Consider the following 18,624-nt stretch of genomic DNA (forward strand, 5'->3'; position numbering starts at 1 on the left):
TCTTACAAAAACAAAAGGAAAGAAAATGGATGTTTAATCAATACAGTTGCTCTCTGCTTAACCTTTTGTGTTTTAAGCAACATTCACTGGAGCCCAGCAACAGAGTCCAATATTTAACACATAAAAGGTACTCCAAAAGGTGAAGCCTTGGAGAGCTGCTAGAAAGTGAAGGTGGAACTAAGGATTGTGAAATGGAAAGAAAAAGGCTTGGAGGAGAGAGAGGTCAAATGGATGTTAAAGGCTGGGATCCATTAAGAATGGGCTGGTGACCCCTAGAGGGATGGATGGGAGAGCCCGCTGTTAGACTGCATGGATTTTGGGCACCAGTGATCCTCAGCTCTATTCCATTTACCTTTTTTTTTTTTTTAAAAAAAAAAAACAAAACATATAACTCCTGGAAGGTAATCAGAATCACTCAAGCTTTGACTGGGGAAGGGGAGAAGAAACAGTCAGCATCTCATCCGGTCTCCTGCTGCTTCTGATGATGCTTGGTCATCCCTCTGTGTCCACTTAGCATGTGTGACTTAGCATGTGTCATTCATGACACTAGAGGAGGCAGCCTTCAGCCACGTCAGAAAATAGTCTGGTCAGAGCCTTTGGCTGTTTGGCAGTACTTGTCAGGCTGCTCAGAATCTCCAGTTGGTAATGTTAAAGTAGCCTTCTCCCTGTCAACCTACCTCCACATGGAGGCCCAAACTCCACATTGTTACTAGAGTCAAGTTTTTAAATTAAAACATATATTAATTTTAAAACATGATAATTTCAGAAAAATGTGAAGAGGGAACTATAACTATCTGTATCTTATCTACCATATTTTTATTTCCTCTTTTTTTCTCTCCCTTTCTTTCTTCTTTGAACATACTATTAAATACCCATTACGTGGCAGGAGATGTTTTAGGGGCCACAAAGATGAGTATAACTGACCTCTTGTCTTAGCTGGAAAAAGCTCATGTAGGCAAGATTGCAGTATTTTGCTTCTGCATATGCACATATTTTAGTTTTATTTATTTTTGTAATTACTTTATTCATTTTAATTAAGAAATAAATAGCAAATAGTATTAAAGTTAAAAAGGGCCTCTTGATTAAAATAAAAGGTGGGGGGGGGCGGAGCAACATGGCGGCGAGGAGACGCTGCGAGTAAGATCTCCCATTAAAAAAAGTTAATAGGGAGGAAAAGCGGCAGGTCCCAGAGAGAACTGGGACACGGAAGATAAAGGGGTGACTCCAGGAAACTGCCCGAAGAAGAAAGTTGACATAAAAGAGGACCAGAAGGGAGGGAAGCGCAGAACCCTGCTCCCCTCCCCGGCCCACAGAGGCGGCACTCTCCGACCGGCAGAGAGGAGGGAAACAACAAACCAAAACGGCCCACAAGAACAAAAGCGCAGCAAGCGGGACTGTGAGTGGAAAGGAACTATTGCAGCCACCACACCCCGTGAACGGGAGCTGTGGAGAATCCTGCAGGATTCGCCGCGGAGGTGAGCTCCAGGCGCCATTAAAGAGAGACCCCGCCCAGGAGGAGGCCAGCACCAGCACACAGCCCCGGGCCGCCCGGTAAGCTTGCGTGGAAAAGCGGCGCGCTGGAAAAGCAGACGCGGATTGGGATCGGGATTGCGCGGAAAAGCGGCGCAGATCGGAAACGGGATCGCGCGGAAAAGCAGTGCGGTTGAAAAAGCAGTGTGGTTGAAAAGCGAACGCGGATCCAGATTGAATCGCAGCTGCCCAGGTCCCCGAGCCTGCGACCTAGGCTTGCGGGGAGACGCGCGGAGGCCCTCACTGTGTGAGCAGGAACCAGGCGCCCAGGCACGGGAGCGGGATTCAAAAGGCGCCATTCCCGTGCCACTGAACTGGGCTACAGCCCGCGTCCTGGAACTGAGGGCTTTGGAACTGAGACCCGGGGCACGAAATTAGGGGCATGCGTTCCCCACGACGGTGGGGCACAAGGCAGACACAGCACCCCAAAGCCGTTGAGGTGTACCCTACCATCCCCGCTCTGTTCCCTGTCCCACGGGGTGGATAATCAGCTCCCCAAGGGCTCTAGGAGAGATCTCTGGCGCCACCTAGCGACTTGAAACCAGCAGAGGCTCCTGAAGGAGCTAGTGGCCAGCTGGGGAGTTAGCCCACGCCGGGCCCCTTCCGACCAGTAGTCTGAGCCCACAGGGGGAGCAAGCACACACAGCCGGGGCAGACCAGGCGCGCAGAAGAGTGTGCCTGAGACTGGACGCGCAGGGAGTGTGTCCCACATCACCATTTTAGAACAGGGACATTTCTTCAGTAAAGACTACCTGCAGAAGGCTTCCTCAGGAGCCAGAGGTGAGCGGGGGAAGTTCGCCCACGCCAGACCCCCTCTGGCCTGCAGTCCAAGCCCAGAGGGGGAGCAGGAACCCACTGCCGGGGCAGACCAGGCGCACAGGGGAGTGTGTCCCCACATTGGCATTTTAGAACAGGGACCTTTCTCCAGTAAAGACTGCTTGAAACTGACAGATGACTCCTGGAGGAACCAGAGGGGAGCAGAGAAGCTCACCCAAGATGCCGGCCAGTCCCAACAACACAGTGTCCCAACGCATACAGCAAATTAGAAAACAGACAGTAGGGAGGAGAAGAACCACACGCAACCTAGCTACTCCCCAGGGAAAAAAGCACACCACAAAAAGAAAACCAGCCCCCAGATTGCAACGACAGTAACTTGGAAGAACTTCTGAGCCTTCCAGAAAGAGAATTTAAAATTGCCATGATTAAAAAACTGACAGAAGTCATAAAGGAAAACAATGATAAGGGAAAAATAATCAACGATCAGAAGAATGAAATTGAGTCCCTAAAGAGGGAAGTAAAAGAAATGCAGGAGATCAAAGAATTAATGGAAGAACTAAAGAATTCTGGGAAAAGCAATGAAAGCAGAATAGATGAAATGGAAGAATGAATAAGTTCTCTTTAAGACATAGAAATAAAAAGAACCAAAACAGAAAAGGAAAGAGAAGTACGAAGGAAAAAGAACGAAGAAAGACTTCGGGAACTATCTGACTCCATGAGGAAAGGAAATATAAGAGTTATAGGAATACCAGAAGGAGAGGAGAGAGAAGTAGGAACAGAGAAAATTTTCAAAGAGATAATTGAAGAGAACTTCCCAAATGTGAAGAAGGAGCTGAAAATTGATATACAAGAAGCAAGAAGAACACCAAACTTCCACGACGAAAGGAAAAATACAGCAAGACACATAATAGTAAAGCTCCCAAGAATCCAGGACAAGGAAAAAATAATGAAGCTGGCAAGAGGGAAGAAACAGATAACATTCAAAGGAAAGCCAATCAGGCTGACATCAGACTTCTCCGAAGAAACACTATGGGCAAGGAGAGAGTGGAGGGACATAGTCAACAGACTCCAAGAAAACAGATGCCAACCAAGAATACTCTGTCCCGCAAAGCTCTCCTTCCTCTTTGAAGAAAGAATATGGACCTTCCCAGACAAACAAAACTCCGGGATTTCATTACAACTAAACCCCCACTCCAAAAAATACTACAAGGAGTCCTAAAGCCAGAACCTCAGAGGGATGAATAACAATGAAAGAAGGCCAAAAAAAAAAGGTTATTAAAAGAATAAATAAATAAAATCAAAGGAAAGACAAACACAATGGCAAATACAGATGTTAACATATCAATATTAACTCTAAATGTAAATGGACTAAACTCTTCAATAAAAAGACACAGAGTTGCAGCCTGGATTAAGAACAAAACCCAACCTTTTGCTGTCTCTAGGAAACACATTTAGCTACAAAAGATAAAAATAGGCTCAAAGTTAAAGGATGGAAAACAATCCTACAAGCAAATGGACCAAAAAAGAAAGCAGGAACAGCTATACTTATATCAGATAAAACAGATTTCAAACTCAAAAAGATAAAAAGAGACCCCAATGGTCACTACATTATGATCAAGGGGACAATGCTTCAAGAAGAAATAACACTCATTAATATATACTCACCAAACGAAGGAGCACCAAAATATATCAGACAACTGTTGTCCTCTCTGAAAACAGACATCAGAGAAAACACATACGTAGTGGGAGACTTCAACACACCACTATCAACAATGGATAGATCAACAAGACAAAAAATAAGTAAAGAAACCAAAGCTCTAAATAAGGACCTAGAGCAATTGGGCTTAACAGACATCTATAGAACACTAAACCCAAAAAAAACGGAGTACACATTTTTCTCAAGCGCACACGGATCATTCTCCAGGATCGATCACATACTGGGGCACAAGACAAACATCAACAGATACACCAAGATTGAAATCATATCAACCATCTTTTCTGACCATGAAGGCATCAAACTAGAAATAAACCATAAAAAGAAGGCAAGGAACTTTCCTACCTCATGGAGATTAAAAACCACACTACTGGAAGACCATTGGACTAATGAGGAGATCAAAGAAGAAATTAAAAAATTTTTTGAATTGAACGACAAGGAGGACACCAATATCCTAAATGTATGGGATGCAGCAAAAGCAGTAATAAGAGGAAAATATATAGCAATAGAAGCTCACATCAAGAAACAAAGAACTCAAAGAAACAACCTAATCTCGAAGCTCAAAGATCTAGAAAAAGAACAACAAAAAAAAAATTCCAAAACCAGTAGAAGAAAAGAAATAATAAAAACCAAAGCAGAAATAAATGAAATTGAAATTAAAAAAACAATCCAAAAGATCAATGAAACCAACCGTCGGTTCTTTGAAAAAAATCAATAAAATAGACAAACCCCTAGCCAGGCTCACAAAGGAAAAAAGGGAGAAAGCACAAATAAACAGGATCACAAATGAAAGAGGAGAAATCACAACGGACACAGCAGAAATCAAAAGAATAATTAATAACTACTATGAACAGTTATATGGAAACAAGTTCAACCATCTAGAGGAGATGGACAAATTCCTAAAACTCTACAATCACCCAAAGCTAGATAAAGAAGAAATAGAACACCTAAACAGACTAATTACAAGCAGCGAAATTGAAATGGTAATCAAAAACCTCCCCCAAAACAAAAGCCCAGGACCTGATGGATTTACAAATGAATTCTACCAAACATTCAGAGACGAATTAGTGTCTATCCTTCACAAACTCTTCCAAAAAATTGAGAAGGAAGGGACAATACAAAAAACGTTCTATGAAGCCAACATTACACTAATACCAAAACCGAACAAGGACAACACAAAAAAGGAAAACTACAGGCCAATCTCCCTAATGAACACTGATGCAAAAATCCTCAATAAAATTTTAGCTATCAGAATCCAACAATGTATCCATAAGATAATTCACCACGACCAAGTAGGATTCATTCCAGGGACACAAGGATGGTTTAACATCCGAAAATCAATCAACGTTATCCAACACATCAACAAAAAGAAATATAAAAACCATATGATAATATCAATAGATGCTGAGAAAGCTTTCGACAAAGTGCAACACCCATTCATGATAAAAGTCCTTGAAATTCTTGGGATACAAGGAACATACCTCAACATCATAAAGGCCATCTATGACAAGTCAACAGCCAGTATAATTCTCAATGGTGAAAAGCTGAAAGCAATTCCATTAAGATCTGGAACAAGACAAGGATGTCCACTCTCACCACTGCTTTTCAATATAATACTGGAAGTCCTAGCCAGAGCAATAAGACAAGAGAAAGACATCCAAGGAATCCAAATAGGAAAAGAAGAAGTCAAACTATCACTATTTGCAGATGATATGATGTTATACATAGAGAACCCCAAAAACTCCACAGAAAAACTAATTCAACTCATCAGTCAGTTCAGTAAAGTGGCAGGATACAAAATCAACACGCAAAAGTCAGTAGCCTTCCTATACACAAACAATAAATCTGAAGAAGAAGAAATCAAAAAAACCATCCCTTTTGTTATTGAAACAAAAAAAATCAAATATTTGGGAATAAATCTAACAAAAGAGGTAAAGGAACTATACAAAGAAAACTATAAAACACTGTTAAAAGAAATAGAAGAAGACACAAAGAAATGGAAAGACATCCCCTGCTCATGGATTGGAAGAATAAACATTATTAAAATGGCCATCCTACCAAAAGCAATATACAGATTCAATGCTATTCCCATCAAAATTTCAATGTCATTCTTCAAAGAAATAGAACAATTATTGATGAAATTCATATAGAATCACAAAAAACCCCGAATAGCCAAAGCTCTCCTGAAAAAAAAAGAAGGGAATGGAGACATCACACTCCCAGACTTCAAACTATACTACAAAGCCATAATCATCAAAACTGCATGGTATTGGAACAAGAACAGATATATAGACCAATGGAATCGAATAGAAAATCCAGAAATAAACCCACAGATTTATGGTCAACTAATCTTTGACAAAGGAGCAAAGACTATGCATTGGAGCAAAGAAAGTTTGTTCAATAAATGGTGCTGGGAAAACTGGGTCGCTACATGCAAAAGAATGAAGCTTGACCACTACCTCACACCATACACAAAAATCAACTCAAAATGGATTAAAGAACTAGACATAAGACCTGAAACCATAAAATATATAGAAGGAAATATAGGCGAAACACTACGTGATTTGCACATCAAAGACATCTTTACAGACACATCACCCAAAACAGTGATAGTGAAGGCAAAGATCAACAGCTGGGACTACATCAAATTAAAGAGCTTCTGCACAGCAAAAGAGACAATAACAAAAGCAAAGAGAAGCCCCACCGACTGGGAGAACATTTTTGCACCCAACACTAATGATAAAGGACTGATCACAAAAATCTGCAAAGAGCTGACGAGACTCAACAACAACAAAGAAAATAATCCAGTCAAAAAATGGGCAGAAGAGCTAAAAAGAAACTTCTCTGAAGAGGAAATGCAAATGGCCAACAGGCATATGAAAAAATGTTCAACATCACTTGTCATCAGGGAAATGCAAATCAAAACTACCATGAGATACCATCTTACACCAGTGAGAATGGCACATATTAAAAAAACTAGCAACAACAAATGCTGGCAAGGGTGTGGAGAAAAAGGAACTCTCCTGCACTGTTGGTGGGAGTGCAAACTGGTCCAACTACTATGGAAAGCTTGTGGAGATTTCTGGACCTCTTAAACCTAGCACTTCCATATGATCCAGCAATTCCACTCCTAGGTATTTACCCAAAAGACACAGAAACATCAATTCCAAAGAACACCTGCACCCCTATGTTTACAGCAGCACTGTTTACAATAGCTAAGCTTGGAAACAACCCAATGCCCAAAAATAGATGACTGGATCAAGAAGATGTGGTACATATATACCATGGAATATTACTCAGCATTCAAAAAAGATAAACACATGCAATTTGCAGCAACATGGATGGCGCTGGAAGGGATCATGCTCAGCGAAATAAGCCAGAAAGAAAAAGAAAAATACCGGATGGTCTCACTCATAGCAGGAATCTAGAAAACTTAAATAAGGGACCAGGAAAATGAATAACTATAAGAAAGTGAAAATCAAAATCAACAAAAAACTATGAACCAGAGACACTTTTAGGGGGGCAGGGGCGGGAGGGGAGGGTTTGGGGTCAGAATAGGGGGGCTGCAATTGTATGGGGAATATAACAATAAAATTTATTATTTAAAAAAAAATAAAATAAAAGGTATTTTTTTTCTTTCCTTTAGCCATCCAATTTCTCATCCCAGTGTCAACCGCATTTCCCTATTTTTCTTTCTCATATATTAATGTATTTATATAAGGATATGTAAACACACATATACATATACATACACAAATACACATATTTGCAGGTAGCATACTATATAATTCCTTTTATATATTGCATATTCTTCTTAGGATATTTTGGAAATTATGTATCAACTCAAAGAACAGCTTACTTTTTATACTGACTGACTATTATCAAGTGAATATGTATAAAATGCATAAAACATAGGTTTCATATACACCCGCACATTAACCATATATACATATAAGAAACACAAATAGGCTTTTAAATCTGCACGTAATCACTTACATCACTGATGCAAATTGCTGAGTTAATTGTACTCTAGAATTCATGGAACATCATCAACATTGATCCTTGCAAGCTTTTCTCTTTTACACAGAACTATGTTTTTAGATCTATCCATGTTGCTTTGTGTTTAAATAATTTTGTGGCTTCTAACTGCTTAGTATTATATAATATGCATCCAATATATTTTACTTATCTTTTCTTGAGGTGATGGATAACTAGATTGCTTACAACTTACCAAGGTAAGTAACTCCATGAAAAATCCTTGAATGTGTTCCCTTAACAACTTGTGTGATTCTTTTTATGAGATGTAAACACAGGAGTAGGATTGTTGGGCTGAAGGATATATGTGCATTTAATTGAGTACTGCCATTTTGCCGCAAGGACGGTTGTATTCATCATCTTTCTAAACTCCATTGTAGGAGGTGTCCTATATTGTGAATCCATTCTAATTCTTGGTACAAATCAGCTTTCCAATATTTGATTGCTTTGTTTTGTTGGGGGTTATTTTATTGATTTAATTAAAAATTATAAGTATTTTTTTAGAACAGTTTAAGGTAATTGAGGTAAAGTTAGAGAGATTTCCCCTATTTCTCCTGCATCTACATATAACTAGCCTCCCCCATGATCAACATCCCTTTCTAGAAAGGTGTATTTGTTACAAATTGATGCATCTACTTTGACACATAATCATCCCAAATCTCTAATATTTACTGCTGGTATTGTACATTCCATAGGTTTAGACATATGTGCAATTTCATGTATTTATCATACACAGGTTCTTGTTGCTCAAAAAAATCATCTGACTTTACCTACCCATGCTTATCCTTGCTCCCAGCTTCTAGCAACCGTTGATCATTTTACTGTCTATTGATAGCTTTGCCTTTCCAAAGGATCATATTGTTGAAGTCATGGAATGTAGCCTTCTCAGAATTGCTTCTTTAGCTTAATAATATGTGCTTTCCATTCCTCTATGTCTTTTCATTTCTTGTTAGCTTATTTCTTTTTAAAACTGAGTGATTTTACATTGTTTGTTTGGGACTACAGTTTGTCCCTTTACCTAGTGAAGGACGTCTTGGGTCACTCGCAATTTTGGTAATGATGAATAAAGCTGTCATAATTGTCCATGTGTGGGTTTCTGTGTGGGCAAATTCCAAGGAGTAAATACCAAGGAGTGCAATTGTTGGATCATATGGCAAAGATTATTTGGTTTTGTAAGAAATTACCTTTCTTCCAAAGTGGCTGTACTATTTTGCATTCCCATCTGCAATGAACAAACATTCCTATTATTCCACATCCTTACCCATGTTTAGTGGTAGTAGTATTTCAGATTTTGGCCATTCTAATAAATATTAGTTGCATTTCATTGATTTGATTTTAATTCCCCTGATGAGACAGTTTGATGTTGGACATCTTTTGATGAATGTCTGTTAAGGTCTTTGGTTCAGGTGTTTGTTTTCTTATTTGGAGCTATAAGAACTTATTTTTGTATATTTTTGACAGCAGTCCTTTATCAGAATGTTTTTTGCAAGTATTTTCTCCCAGTATCTGACTTATCTTCTCATTGTCTATACCCTGTCTTTTGCAGAACAGAAGAATTTATAAGCTTAAATATAAATATTCAATTATTTATTTCATAGATTGTGCATTTGGTTTTGTATCTAAATACATCATATTTATATCTTATCAATCATTAATACCTATGATCATGGGTTTTCTCTCTATGCAGATACTATTTTATGTTCTTCAAAACATAAACTAAAAATACCTCAATTTAGACCTTTATACGCTTAACTTAATTCTTAGGTAGATACTGTTTTTCTTATAATTTTCAATGGTATCTTATATTTCAAAACATTTTCTGTTTATCAATTATTGGTGGAAAAAAATTGCCATTTGTAGTGATGTATCTAGTAACCTCACTGAGCTATTACATTTTTTTTTCATTATTCCATTAATTTTTTTCTATGTAGTTGATTACAACATTTTCAATTATTAATGATTATATGTTTCCCTTACCTTCCAGTCCTCACATATCTTATTTTTTTCATATTGCATTGGCCATGACCTAGTATTATGGTAAATGATAATAGTTATTTATGTATTATTTCTGTTTTAAAATTTCCACTAATAAGGAATATATATGTGATGAATTTTCATATTTAATATTTTGTATGTTAGTGAAGTTCCCTTATCTTTGATCCCTAATTTGCAATAAATTTTTTGTCATAAATAGTTGATAAATTTTGTTTTTGCCGGATCTAGGATTTTTTATATTTTGTTAATGTATTTCCTTGATATATATATATATGTATAGATATATATAAAACCATCTTTATATTCTTGAAATCTATTCTGATGGTGCTCTTTTCAAATTTGCAAAAAATCTGTAAGAAGCAATTAAATGCTGCCTATAGAGGATTTCCAGCCATCATTTTCCTTCAGCCGTGGAGATAAAGAAAGTTTTCAGTTTCCTAGAAACATCCTAGATTATTTGTACAATCCTGGAATCTCATCTGCTGTGTCTTGGTTTGTTTGATAAATTATATGGTCATCATATCTATAAATATAGTTTTGTGGTCCTTGGTAGTTTGAGTATCAGTTGGTTACCACTCTTCTGATGCTCAGGTGGTTCCTGATCCAGGTCCACTTTGCATGACAGACTCCAGGGACATACCAAGTCACATAGTGGAGCAATGGGCAGACTAGAACACTTCAGTAGGCAAGCTTCTAGATGTAGGCTTTTATGAAAGGGGCAGGTAAAAGGGATAAAGAATCTGTCATGCAGCATGTAATGTCAGAGGAGGAATGTGCATGTGATTAGAACAGAACTATATTGCCTCATGATAGATATAAGTTCTTTGGGCAAAAAACCACTTATATATAGGAGAAAAACAGGTGAACATATGCAACTTGCCATGAGACAGTCTGCAGTGGCAACTTGAGATGGGAGCATGTAAATTCCTTGACTAGTCTCTCAGAGAAATTGCACTGTTTTTTTCTTTTTTCTCTAATTTTGAAAATATTTCCCCCCTGTAGTCTGTGGATTCTGAGAGCAGTGGATACAGGGTGTTTGGGGGATATGAAATTTTGTATTTTATACCTTTGTTATTGCTTTCAGATTATGTTGCATTTAGTCTTTACAATACCAATTATTGGGAATCTGAAACTTATTTCTTTTGTAGTTAAGTACATGGTTACCCTGTGGAAACATTGAACATGTTCTTGACAAGAAAGTATGTTCTTTTTAATGTGAACAGATCTCACTATAGGCAATATTATAAGCTTTTAAGTTATATTGTTTATATCTTCTCTATATCTGCTTACTTTTGACATGTCAGTTTTCAAAGGCAGTATATTAAAATCTCCCAAATCTTTCACTACAATTGCCAATTTATCTAACCTGTGTAGATATACTAGTTGTTGCATTATATAAGTTAAAGCTATGCTCTTATGTCCATATAGGTTTATGACTGCTAGATCTTATTACTCTACTCTTTGTTCTAAAAAAAAAAAAAAAAGTTATCAACTGTATTTTTGTTTTAACTATATTTTGAGAGTTATATGCACTCTAGATTTCTTTGGTTTTATCTATTTAAATATTTTCTTATCCCAAAACTTGGAGAAAATAATCTGAAAGGATTTGAGTAGGACTTTTCAACTTTGATACTATTGAAGCTTTAGTCCATATCATTTCTTATGTGTGTAGGGTTTGTCCTGTGGATTATAGGCTGGTTAACAGCATCCCTGAATTTTAATCACCAGATTCCAGTAGCTCCCTCCCCCAGTTGTAAAAACCAAACTGTTTCCAGATATTGCCAGATGTTTCCTGCAGTGGGAAGAATTACCTCCACTTGAGAATGACTCAATTAGAGGGAACAATCTCTAGAGCTCGTCCAAGACCAGAAATTATTTATTTTTCTAGCAGTCCAGTGGAAAAAAATCTTGTAATTCATGTAACATAAAGTAGAGTATTCAGAGGGGTATTGCCTCAATAGAGGGGTACAGCTACTCCTCAGCTAAAGGTTGCTCTGCTCTTATCAAAGCTTAATGTAACATCTCCAAAATATCATATTGTTTCTAAAGAATTTAACTGCATATCAGAAAAGTTCAAGACTATAAGATGGAAATATATCAGGGCTCAAAAAGATAAAATCCAAATTATCTGGCATTCAATTAAAAAATGACCAGGCATACAAAGAAGCAGAAAATAATACTCCCACAAAATGGAGACCATTCATCCAGTAGGAAACAAAACAACCCAAAAATGGCACAGATGATTGAATTAATAGATAAAAGCTGAAAAATAGTTACAACTCCATTTCTTATATTCAAGGAGGTAGAGGAAAGATTGAATGTGTGATGTATAGACCTCAAAAATTTAGGAAAATTCAGACTGGGATTTCCATTTTTGTCCAAGATAGGCAATAGGGACAGGATATTCCCTAGGTGTAGAATGTGTATGAAACAATAATTTTCAGGACACTGGGTACTATGCACCAAAGGACAGTGATCCTTGAAAGATGGAAATCAAACAAGATGAGTGCTATGTTTTCCTGAATGTATGCAGAAAGTTTCCACAGAATTTCCAGGTGGTGACACAAGGACAAAGAATCCAGATACAAACTTGCTGACTACTTGAGCTGAAAAAAGCAAAGCACCTAGACTTGGCAGCACAGAGTACCAGAGAGAAGATATCTGCACACTGAGAGAACTCTGGGCATCTGAAGAGGGTATTTGTGTATTCATCAGCTAATAAGCAAGTACTGTGAAAGTAACTGTGTGAAACTCGGTAAAGAACCACTGAAAGGATTAGAGGTAGCAGTGCCAGTGCTCACACAGGCCAGGATACAGGCCATTCCAACCAGCTGGATGGGAAAAGCTGAAGATTCATGAGGCACTTTTGAGGAGTCCCCAGAAGACTCTGGCAGCAGTAGTGGGGAGTAAGTGTTCCTTAATGAAGCATGGGTTTTGTCCTGCCCAATAAATCACAAAAGCAAGACCAGATTTTGCCTTGATCTGAGACAAGAGGTTCACATCCAAAAAGGTCAATAAACTTGAAGCACCAGAAATGAAGAAAATGATACATATGAGTAGCACAAATTGCTCAGAATTGATGATGAAGAGAAAATCTTAAAAGCAGCAAGAGAAAAAATGACTCATTTTGTACAGAGAACAAAAATAAAATGAGAATAACAGCAGATCTGTTTTTTGGAAAGAATGCAAAGTAAAAAACAGAGAAGCAACATCTTAATGTACTTGATTAGTTTCCTAGGGTTCATGTAACAAAGTACCACAGAGTAGGTGTCTTAGAACAACAGAAATTTATTCTCACACTTATCTAGGCTAAAAGTCCAAAATCAAGATGTCAACATAGTCATGTTTCTTATGAAACCTGCAGGGGAAAATCCTTCCTTGTCACTTCTTAGATTTTGGTGGGTGGCTTTCTGGCAATCTTTGGATAGAAACTGCAGTAAATGAGTTTTGCCTCCATCATCATGTGGCATTCCCCCCTTGTGTGTTTGTGTCTTTACATGGTTTATTCTATTCTTTATGAGGACATCAGTCATGATGGATTAGGACCAACTGTAACAACTTGATCACATTTGCAAAGAGCCTATTTCTAAATAAGGCGACATTCACAGGTACTGAAGATTAGGGTTTCAAAATATTTTGGAGGTACACAATTCAACATATAACAGTAAAAGAAAAAACCCTGTCAGCTTAGATTTCTACATTTAAATGTTTAAAAACAAAGACAAAATAAAGCCTTCTTGAGCGTGAAATTTAGTAGTTTGTGTTGAAGGTATTGGGCTAGTTTATCTAAGATGTCATATTTGATGGTATTAATTTGTTCTCAATATTTGCTTATTATCCTTTTAATATCTGTGGAATATGTAGTGTTGTATCCTCATCATTCCTGTTATTGATCTCCCTTCCTCCCTCCCTCCCTCCCTGCCTTTCTTTCTCTCTCTCTCTCTGTCTCTCACACACACTCACACACAAACACACACACACAAACACACACACACACAGCTCTCCCCTCTTTTTCTAAGGTTAGTTTACTTGGAGTTAAATTTATTTTATTGTCTCCCAGTGTTTTCAAAACTCTTGTTTTATGTATTTATATCATATATTTATATACTTATATATATTTAAATATTCTCCAATTTTGTCGTTTTCTGAGCTGGGAGGGTAAACTGGTTCCAGTTACTGGGTCACGACCACAGCTTAATGTTCCACTCTCATCTTTAAATGATACTTTGACTACACAAAACTTGGTCAAAGTGTTATTTCCTTCCATGATGAGAAAATAATGACCCATTGTCTTCCTCACCTTTTGTCTGCTCTTGAGACAAACAGTCCTGTTCTTTTAGTCTTCAGTTACTTTTGGGAATTTTAAAAAGCAAACCCCTAAACTATTAACTCTTTTGTTCTTTGTCTTTGATGATCTGAAAATTTTAAAGTGTGTGTCAGTTGGATTTTTTGGTATCTGTTTTTTTTTTTTTTCCCCTGTTGGGAGCCTTAAGTTAAACATGTTTCAGTTTTTTAATTTAAACCTGGAAGTTTTTAGCTTCTTAACATCTTACATTTCTTTTGTTATTTTTCCCTATCTTTCTGGGGACTTCTATTATTTGGACATTAGAGTTTTTAATTCTCACTTCCATGTTGCTTAGCTTTTGTTTCATATTTTTTGTATTATTATCATTCTTTGTTGCTTTTTGGAAGAGATCCTCAGTCATATCTTACAGCTCACTAATTCATCAGCTGTATCCACTCTTCAATTCATTTCACAAATTTATATTCTTTATATTAAGTGTTGTATTTTTCTTGGTTAATATTTGTCATTTTAATGGATTCTTATTTATGTTTTATGTAATCAATATCTTCCCTTACTTCTTTGAGAATACATATTATGTTTTGAATTATTTATGTGTATATTCCTATAATTGTTTCATGCAGTGTGTGTTTGCTTATTTAAAAAAATAATTATTGTCCACCCCATGTGTCTATTTATTTTGGCTGTGGGCTCATGTTGGAATATTAACTACTCTGTCTATTAATATGGATTGGGGAAGAGACCAATGCTTGAGGTCTGTGTTATATTCATTTAGGAGTATATAGATATAAACTGTTATTGCCTTTTTTATTTATTTATTTTTGCCTTGTTCTACCAGGCAATATCTCTAGTCAGGGAATCTCCCTTAAACTATTTGCTAGAAATAACAGTGAATAGAGATAATCTCATATCAGTGCTTTTTAAAATGGATATTTAGTGGAATATACCACTATTTTTTAAAAAAATGCAGTCAAATTTAATACAGTGGAAAATATCAGAGTGCACAGCAGCTGATAACTGTTTAATGAAACTTTTGTTTTAGCTCCCTCTATAGCTATAGATTTACATCTATCTATCTATCTATCTATCTATCTATCTATCTATCTATCTATCTATCTATTCATTCATTATATCAGTCTTTCTCTATGTGTACATATACACACACATAAATAAAAATATATGTACTAGGAAAAGTATATCCCTTATTGCATATCAAGATCAAATGTTTTGCAAACTGTAGTCTTGGATTATAACCCACCAATCCTTAGGTTGAAATGGGGAAAGCTATTAATCTACCTCTACCTTTCCCCCCATTTCTTCATCCCAGAAGCATATTGGGTTTTCCCTATTACTGTCCTGTTCATACCATGACTTTCACCTCACAGATTAAGGGGACAGCCATCATCCTATCAAGAAAATACAGATGAAAATCTGGAGCAGGATGTGAAAACTATCTTCCAATTTATCTTCTGCTATACCTGGAATGTCCAATCTATTGCTGTTCTTCTAGCCTCTTCCCTCCTAAAATCTGTACATTCTTCAACCTCCAAATGGGACTCTCACAGTACTTAGTTCCCTGGATGCTTGTTTTCCTCCTTTTTTATTTGTCTTCTCTGTGATTGAACTTTGGGGCCTGGGAGAGAGCCACTTATACTAGTCATTTTTCCTGTTGTGACAGCCTTGAAATACATACATTTTGAATTGTTGATATTAAGTCCTATATTAAATTCAGAGTCCTGCTTTTAAAACTTAGTATTATAACATGTTCCCTTTTTGCCGCAAGTATAAATGAACACCATATGAATGACTATAATATTCCATCAGATGATTTCGCTTAATTTATTTAATGATTTCTCCATTTTTGGACATTTAGATTGCTTCTACTTTTCTCTAAATGAGGTATAACTGTGGTTGGGAACTTTTATCACTAAATCTTTGCCCAGAGTTTAGATCAGAGTGACCTTTTAAATTCACAAGTCTGACTACACCATATCCGAGTTCACAAAGAGCTTATTTTCTTCTCATTGATGAATTGTTGTATTTGAAAGGAAAAATTAATATTAACTAACAAAAATCCAAGGAAAATAACCAGCATTCTAGGGGTACTGAAGAATTATTCTCAAGGAGAAACCTGATATTTTCTTTAGAGACATATATTGTCTCTATAAGTCAAGATAATGTGAAGTGATAAGGTGAAAAAGCATAGATTGAGGAAATGAAACTTTCCTGTACATAAATATAATGATTATTAGAAGTTTTGGCTGGTATACAACCATTTTTTCTCTTTATTCCACCAGGCATCTGTTCAGTAGTCTGTAAAGAGCTTTGGCTTTGGAAAGAGGAGAGGAACTAGAGGAAATTGTTTGGTTCTGAGTAAATGCAAGTCTTTGGGAGAACTATTGAGACCAATAAGAGGACAGGATTCCACTAACAGATTCCCTGTGACAAGATGTGTGGGTCTAGCAGCTGATATGATGATAGCTGCTATCTAATACTTCATGTTTTAATTTTCTTCCTTCTTCTTTATTCTCTTCACCCATCCAAAATTTTAATAGAGCTATAATGGTAACTATTTTAGAGTGAGGCTTATGTTATAAATTATAGCTGTGGAGACTTATGGGACCCTTGGAATAGCATGCAAAGTGCTGAAAAGGAGGCCCAAAGTGATTTCCTACTTGGGTTGGTAGGAAACAACCAAGATTTCTAAGTACCTGCCCTGGAACATCACAGAAATATTTGGGCAGAGAGATTTGCAGCCAAACCCAGAAAGAAACTTGAATTGTTAAATTTAGGTGGTAAAGAATTCTTATAAGGCTAAAGAACTTGTGGACATTTGGATAGCAATAATTTCTTAATACTCTGTGCTTCTTTTCTGTGCCATCAATCCAAGTGGTAGTAAAATAGGTGTATATATTTTATTTAGTTATCCAAGTCTGTTTCCCTTTAGAGCATGGAGTAAGGCCAGGGCCAGGGATGGGTTTATTTTGTTTGACCAGCATGTAACATAGTTCTGGCACAAGATAAATGTTTGGCAAATGTCTGTGAAATGAAGGAATGTAATCAATTGTTATTTCTATTGTTATTTAAAGAAGTACCCCAACATATGAATTAGTAGTATATAGGACATTGAGATATATGAGCAATAATCCCTTTGATTTTTTTATACTTCTCATATTATTCTCACTAGGAGAGAGAAAAAAAGGAATTGATACTTGGCAAGACCTCTTTAAACTGGGTATTTTATTCTTTAGCATTTGCTTGTTTCTATGTTCTTTCTGATAACTAAGATTGATTGGTGAAACTCTTTGCTAAAATGCGCAGATTTACCCATCAGAGAGCTAATTACAGTCATTTAATGGCTTTGAATAACTGGATGATTGACTAACTTTTGAATTTCTAAGTTTCATCCTCTTATCTGCCAATGTGGAAATTTATGTTCACATTCTGATTCTTCTTATGTTTGCCTTGGTAAATGATGAAAATATCATTCTGACAAAAATATTATGAATCTAAGCTTTTTATATTCATAGCTTCATGCTATGTCCCTGGAGTAAAAGGAAGGTTTTATAAATCAAATAAACGCATACTTCCCTCTTTTTTGGTTACCTTCATTAATAACTAGTTGACCTTCATTAATTGTTATAAATTTTTGACCAGCTAATCTCTTTGAGAATTGGGAAGGAATTTGGTCTATTGAATATAATGAGCAGACTGGCAAATCCAAAGTTTCTTGGGTCACTGGCATTTCATCTTGAATTTTATGTACTATTTGTTCTAGATCTTCTCCTTTGCCCTTCATAGCAGCTTACTTTTTATGACATGTTCTGGTAGAAGCAGTTATAAATTCCAAAGGGATAATTAATATTCTTTTTTTGAAAATAGGCTGAGAGTTAAACATAATCCTGAAAGCATAATCCTAATGGAATGGAATTATGTGGATCCTGCTTCATTTTCCCACTTCATAATAGTAACATTCAATCTCTTTGTTGTTCTTCACGTTCAAACTGTAGGTGAATGTATTCTTCACTTCCTTACCTCTCACCTTTCTCCTTATTGTGGCTGGATTCCATGCCACATCACCTTACTGAAACACTTCAGTGATTAATCATTTCCTAAAATAAAGGGGTCAGATTATTTTCTGGCTGCTTCTCATTTGTTGTCTCTGCTTTTTTTCTATTGCCTCTGTTGATCCTTTCTCCTTGGAAATCTTTCCTTGTGTGAGTTTCATGGCCCTGAAATCTCTTGAGTGTCTTCTTCCTCTTTTGGATTC

The 18,624-nt window shown here is 36.7% G+C and overlaps 1 long non-coding RNA gene across 2 annotated transcripts in view; it reads left to right on the forward strand.

Moving 5' to 3' along the window:
• The window catches only part of LOC129144887 (uncharacterized), a 210,494-nt gene that overhangs the window by 27,010 nt on the left and 164,860 nt on the right, over nucleotides 1–18,624 (forward strand). The gene's annotated exons all lie outside the window — the stretch shown is intronic.

The sequence above is a fragment of the Talpa occidentalis genome, unplaced genomic scaffold (genome assembly GCF_014898055.3).
Source record: "Talpa occidentalis isolate TD23 unplaced genomic scaffold, MPIMG_talOcc4v2.1 talOcc4.7, whole genome shotgun sequence".
Classification (NCBI taxonomy): Eukaryota; Metazoa; Chordata; class Mammalia; order Eulipotyphla; family Talpidae; genus Talpa; species Talpa occidentalis.